Source organism: Euprymna scolopes, chromosome 23 (genome assembly GCF_053919585.1).
Source record: "Euprymna scolopes isolate OS-2025 chromosome 23, ASM5391958v1, whole genome shotgun sequence".
Lineage (NCBI taxonomy): Eukaryota > Metazoa > Mollusca > Cephalopoda > Sepiida > Sepiolidae > Euprymna > Euprymna scolopes.
Window position 1 is genome coordinate 25,609,181 of NC_136504.1, and position 7,295 is coordinate 25,616,475.

Here is a 7,295-nt window from a genome sequence, read left to right on the forward strand (position 1 = left end):
TTTGAAACCTATGGTACCAATGACTTATCTAAACTTTCTGTAAATAAAAATATAAAAATATGTGTGAGTGTGTAAATGTAAACTCAATCACATATATGTGTGTGTGTGTGTGTGTGTGGGAGAGAGAGAGAGAGAGAGAGAGAGAGAGATTGGGAGTGAGAGGACGTGAAAGAGGATAAGAGTGAGAGGAGGAGGACAAGCGAGAGATGGAACTAACAGATATCCTAAGTTAGAGAAAAAAAACTTCTCTCAAAATTAAGCAAAAATAAAAACAAATAAACAAACAAGAAAAAAAGAATGAGATAAAAACAAAACACGTCAAAAAGGTGTACTTACGTACGCTTGTTATTTTGTCGGTTCGCCAAATAAACGGCGTAAGCGGAGAGCAAAGTCACTCTATTAAAATCCTTTCTTTAATAAATAAACAAATAAGCACCAAATAAAAACCTGTTTGTATATATAAACCAAGACAACGAAAGAAGTGGATTATCTCCCCTTTAAAAATACACACCAAACGTACTCAACTAATGTTGTCGTTGTCGATGTCAAGATTTTTTTTCCCCTTCTTTTTTTTTTTTTATAATGTTCTGAACTTTTCAGTTTCCTGCCTTCGCTGTTTTTCGACTCAGGAATAATGCTGCATTCCCACACGCCCGCCACACTTGACAATACCTTCCCACCGTACGGTTCTTGAACCGTCAAACAACACATCTCTTATGTTGGGATACTCTTTGTATGTAAGGCGATTAGGTAAAAATATTAGTACACACTAGCGGGGGGGGGGGGGGGGGGAGGTTCTTGCCGGGTATAAAATAAACTTAAATATATTTTAATTCGTGCAAAATTTGTATTTATTATTCCAGAATCAATGCTGTAATATTATATATATATATATATATATATATATATATATATATATAGGCACCGCCAAAAATGGCCGCAAAATCAAGTTGTTGTTGTTTTTTAAAACTAAATTACATTTATTAAAATCCATTATTTCTGAGTAACTTTTTTTTTTCCAGAAAGATAAAACCCTGAATTTTATCATATAGAAAACAGAATAATGTAAAACTTTTTCTACTATTTTTAATTCAATTTTAAATGTTAAATTTTCCCAAAAAGTTAACAATTGTTATTTTTTGTCTTGCACAAAAAACGTACTTAAATATTTAAAAAAAAGGGTTTTTGAAATAATTTATTTATTCATTTATTGTCTAACTAAGATTTAGGATGATTTTCTAAGAAAATATGCAAAAATATTATAATATAAGTACCTGAATTTCAAATAATTCCACTTATTCATATATGTAACCAGATATTTCGCGTCGCCGAAGAGTTCAGATCGACTCTGTTTACGTTTTCTTTCGCTGAGACGAAAACTATGGAAGACTAAACAGGCCAAAAAAACTTATTTTTCAGTGACGAAAATTTCAATGTATTATTAAGCTGAGGCTGGCCAGTACCAGATGGGTGACCATTTGTATGAGTTTGGTTTTTAATGTGTATGTGTGTGGGGGCCAGGCTCCTCAAAATGGGGGGAGGGGGCAATTTAAAGCAGAATAAAAAAAAATTATTTCAGCGCGTTTGGTCCACCGTAGTCGAAAGGCGGCAAACGTTTTCAAACGAGATCGAAAAAAATGATGCTATTTTTAACACAAAGGGCACAATATTTATCGAATTTTTTTTTTTGTATCGATTATTCAAAGCATGCTCTGTTTAATAATGGTCATGCATTATTCGGCTCGCTAAAAAAAAATTGCTAATTTATTTATCAAAAATTTTAAAATGGCTTTTTTCGTATAAATATAAAAAAATTTTTTTTTTTGTTTTGCTTAACTTAAATTAATTATTTTACTTAACATATTCACCGAATTTCACACTTCAAAACTCAAAAGCGGGATAATTAAACACAATCGAAGTTCTGATATTCAGACGTCAAAATAAGGTATGCAAACAATTTTTTTCTTTTTTTTTTTTTTAATCTATAATTCTGTCCCTTACAACAACACAATATGTTTTGTTCAGTTTCAGATGATTATTTTAAGCATATTTGTTCCCACTTCAAAACAAGGGGGGGGTTTTGTAAGCAAAAAAAAAATATATATATAAATATCGTTTATGAAAAATAAGTACACTGTTATAAAGTTCATTCTTCTCCTAATAATCGCTGAAAATTTCGTATTGATCGGATAATTACCTGATTTTTGGTAGATTTTTAAAAAGACGGTCCGTCAAAAAGTACTGACCTGCCCCCCCAGTTTTGGCGGTGCCTATATATATATATATATATATATATATATATATATATATATATATATATATATATATATTTGGTAAAACTAGTAATTAGTAAAAACCTTTAGAGAGTGCTCAATACTATTGCAGAGCAAATATGTGTTTTATTTTTATTTTTTTTATTACCGTTTTATCGGTTTGGTTACATATGTTTCAGATGTTAGACCATGTTTACGATCTAACAGCCTCGTCAGACCTTCCAGAAGTGGTTGTTAGTATTAGGAAGAAGTGTTTTAGAACACCTCTTCCTAATACTAACAACCACTTCTGTAAGGTCTGACGAGGCTGTTAGATCTTAAACATGGTCCAACATCTGAAACATATGTAACCAAACAGATAAAACGGTAAAACACACACACACACACACACACATACACACACACGCACACACACACACACACACACACACACACACACACACACACACACACACACATATATATATATATATATATATATATATATATATATATAACTACTTCATTTAATCACATAAAATTAATATACGAAAGTATAAATTTATGCGTAAACTTTAAGTATTTACTTAAGTTACAAAAAAAAAAAAAAAGACTTGGGTGCCATCAGCGAAAATCGAAACTAAAACATTTAGCGCTCCAGCTGCATTTCCTACCGTTTGAGCTATCGACAAATGGATGAGAAATATTTAAATTTTGACCACCTCAATTATGAATGAATTTGCGCATGCTTAAAATTAATAGAAATATGTCGGCAAGTTGAAATGACCATTTCGCATTTCAACTTGCCGACGTATATCATCCATCCAAACAAAGATTTTACACGTTAAACCATCCTTTGTGTATGATTGCTATTTCATGTGGATTTCAGTGTCATTCGAGCAGAGTTTATCGGTTAAATATTTACACACACAAACATACATACCTCTACTGCTTTATTTATATAGAAAGTAGTTCCTTAATCGGTCACGCTATTCATTCCCTCCTCCGTTTCTTTGTTATATATGGGAGTCACCACTTATAAAGGCCCGATCCACTCGAGGATAAGGATTAATAAGTGTGTGGTAGTCACTTGGACAACAGCATAATAATAATTAGTGATGGAAATGGGGTAGAAATGGGTTATTTAGGGGTTCGGCTCAACAAGAACTTGTTTACATTGGACTTGAAGACGACCATATTGTAGTCAGCTGGAAAGCAAGCTAGCGGAACAGAATTCTAGGAAAGAAGTTTTGTTATTGGAATTTGCGTTTAGATGTACGCACAGATAGTGTGTGGGAGAATGTTAATATTCGTTGTAGCTAGACGATTTTTTTTTGTGAAAGTTTGGCAAGCGGGGATTGAAGCTCAGACGAGCATTTGCTATGAAAAAGTTCTTTCCCCTTTCTCCTCCCTCTCTCTCTCTCTTTCTCTTTCTTCCTCTCTCTCTCTCTCTCGTTCGCTTTCTCTTCCTCTTTCTCCCTTTATACTTATTTACTTGCCTTCCTACGAGGAAAAAAATAGTTGTTTTTCCGTTTGTTTCAGCCGATAACCGGCTATGGATTTTTATCTGGAGCCCCCCCCCCAAAAAAAAAATCAACATAGATTAGACCATTCCTGTAATGATCAGGTCTCTGTTTATTTTGCGGCGGGAGTTAAATTCTGTGCAATTCCAGGAGATCCACCCTCCCAGGCCGTGCCTTCTCTCTTTAAGAAGGGGTTAGTTTATTGCTAATTGCCTGGGGCGCCCTCACCGGGAATGCAGTTTTTGCAGATCAGTTCACCTCCTCTGGGGGTGTTAATGTCTCTATCCCACTTTCCTACCCTGATGTCTAAGTTCTTGCAATGAGAGAGAACTAAATACCTTCAACCGATCACCATTGAGACGCGTGGAACAGCTTTGGATTGTTAATGAAGCGCTACACCGGGGACCATCGTGAATTGGCTTGGCTTTATGAGCGCCTCTTCATCGGCGCTATTCGTAGAAACGTCTTCTCTCTACTTGACAAGCAAGCAGTACATCCAATGAAACTTCCTGATTCCTGCACGTTGATATTAGGAAAGATCATTTTATTCATTTCTAGCTGTACATACCCGGCGTTGCCAGGTAAAATACACATTGCCGGGCGGAGGGTTAAGTCACATATTATTTAAGATGCACCAAATATTCTAAGTTATTACGATTTTCCTGAAAGTTAACCATATTTTGGACTTTTGGAAACATAAAACATAATTATCTTTATCAATGAAATTCAGAAAGGGAAGTAAAATCTCATAGTTTAAAGGAAAAACAAAAAACAAAAAAAAACTCATAAGTTAAATGAAAACTTACTTCCGTTTTTAAACGTAACTGATAATAATTAAAAATAAATGTAAATGTAAATTAAGAAACTAAATTAAATAAATCAACTTAATAAAATATTTCTAAATAGAATACTTAAACAATTCTATTGCTAATTTTCATGAAAAAGATTACAGTTAATTATTAAAATAGACTTTCTTTAATGTGATATGCAAATGAGATAATCTCTTGAATGTTGAAGTTTTCAGTATTTAAAATATATTTCTGAAACAGTGAACAAACACAAACAACTCAGACCCCCCTCGAGGGTCCGGGCGACAAGATGCTGCAAGCAAAGGCCAGACTAGCAAAGACCATATGTGGGGGTAACCCCACATATCTGAACATGGTTAAGGTAGGGATCACCCTACGACCATAGTTACCATCCAGCTCCCATTTCCCACCTCTCGGGAGCAGGATCCCCCTTTCCCTCCCCCTCCCTCTCTCTCCACATTAAAAAACGGCCTTGTGCCTAATTTGCTCAGTGGGGAAGCAAATAAATCCAAACTCTGTCCCGTGGGGAGGCATTGTAAATAGGCACAAACAAACAGAAATAGTTCTTTATTATCTCTACTTTTATATAAAAGGAAATTTGCTTGTGTGTCTGTGAGTTCGTTCCCTATCGACTCGGAAACGGCTGGGTTGATTTTTATGAAATTTCACACGAATTATTTTATATGCCTGGCAGTGTTCTTAGATAGGTTTTGTGTTTAAATGTCTTCGATAAGTATTAATAATCGAAATAATCTGCCGAAAGAAGCTACAGGCGATTTTGACCACAGTTAACATCGTACACATACACAGCCTAATATCGCAAGTACATTTGAGAAGTTTTATTACCACACAATCCTAACATGTAAAACCAAATGCAGGTCCTTTGATATGATGAGGGCGAGTTCGAAATGAATGTTTCTGTTTAAAGCACAATTTCACAATGATACTTGACTTTTGCATTTTAAATTTAAATTCAAGTCATTATATATAAAAATAATTTTATAAAATCAGCTATAGGTTCTCTACAGTGCAATGTAGACTATAATATATTGTGAACTTAGTCATTGCGAGCGTCACGTGAAGCTCCCTTCAGGTGTATGGCGACGGGTCCCCCATTAAAGCAGGCAATCAATCGATTTGATTGAGAAATTGGCTATATTATCGATTTCAATGACAATAAAAATGTGGGAATGTGAAACATTCGCTGATCATCATTCAATCCCGGGCAACGTCGGACCACTCTGCTAGTAATAGATTATTTGCCTCTCCGTTGTTCTTTTCATATATCCTTAAAGTTAGCTTATTATTGAATGTTTATTGTTACATTCTTGAAATGTTATTTCCCCGTTTTGATGAGCTATGTTTATTTTGATCTCTGCTATTATATAAAGTGGAACTTTGTGTGTGTGTGTGTGTGTGTGTGTGTGTGTGTGTGTGTGTGTGTGTGTGTGTGTGTGTGTGAGTGAGTGAGTGTGTGTGTGTGTGTGTGTGTGAGAGAGAGAGAGAGAGAGAGAGAGAGAGAGAGAAAGAGAAAGAAACAGGCGCGAGAGAAAAAACCCGTTTTGAGATAGATAGATAGATAGATAGATAGATAGATAGATAGATAGATATTCTAAGGCTTTCTCAGATAAATATATTTTTGTATTCCATTACGGCTATGTCGGCAAAAAAAAAAAAAAAAAAAAAGAAATGAAAAAATCATCAAGTAGAACTCCTTCAAAAGTAAAAGTTACTTACCGCCCGTTTCTGTCCGCGTTGGGAAAAGCGTGTTTGATGTGTGTGTCGTGGAATCACGACTTAACAAGGCCAAGGTTTTTTTTTTCTCTGTTAGTGTAGAATCAACCCGCCGCCTGGTTTAGATGTTTAGGAAACTGAGGACGTGAAGTGACAAGTCCCTCTCCCGTCTGAACGGATAGCCATAACATTCAACTAAATACACGAACGAAGAAAATAGTGTCCGCTTCTTTAAAAGCAGGCTAATAGATTATCAAGGGAAATAATGTCCGAATATCATTTTTATTTGTCGACGTTCGATGAAGTCTTGAGCGTGTGAAGGTGAGAAATAGATAAATAACAATAACAAGGCAGAAATAATCGAAAGAAGAAAGACAATATAGAAAGAAAGATATTGGAGGAGGAAAGAAGAAAGAAAGAAGAACTTAGAGAAAGAAAGAAAGAAAGAAAGACAGCGAAGAGAAAGAAAAGTAGGACAGATAGAAAGAAAGAAATGCATTGGAGAGAAAAAAGAAATAAGTATTTAGAAAAAGAAAGAACCAACTTTGTGTCTAACTTAGCATGAAGGAGGGTAAGTAAATATGGACGACATGGAGGAAGAAAGAAAGGAAAGAAGAAAAATAAAAAGGGGTCCGAGTGAAGAACAGAAGAGAAAGAAGAGAGAGAGAGAGAGAGAGAGAGAGAGAGAGAGAGAGAGAGAATAGAATAGATGGAGCGCGAGAGAGGAAGACTGGGAGAAAGCAACTGTAAAAGAAAATGCAGCAGCGAGAGGAAGAGAGAAAGAGAGAGGAGAGAAAGATAAAGATAGAAAGCAGAAAAAAGAAAGAGAGAGAAAGAGAGGAAGACTGAAAGAAAGGGGCCGAAGAAGCAAAATTATATGAAACACAGTGATAGATAGATAGATAGAGAGAGAGAGAGAGAGAGAGAGAGAGAGGGGGGGGGATAAAGAAAACGGGAAGCAGAGAGATGAAAAGGGA

General features: G+C 35.2%; 1 protein-coding gene across 3 annotated transcripts in view; it reads right to left on the minus strand.

Moving 5' to 3' along the window:
* Window positions 1-6,989, minus strand: part of LOC145245808 (uncharacterized) — an 81,386-nt gene extending 74,397 nt beyond the window's left edge. The window contains exon 1 of one of the 3 annotated variants that reach the window (XM_080107453.1): window positions 6,322-6,989. The gene's annotated coding sequence lies outside the window, so the exon portion shown is untranslated. Of the gene's footprint in view, window positions 1-336; window positions 562-6,321 lie in introns of those variants that run through there. The other 2 variants (XM_080107455.1, XM_080107454.1) reach the window with 2 other exon arrangements.
* Between the last annotated feature and the right edge of the window lie 306 nt (window positions 6,990-7,295).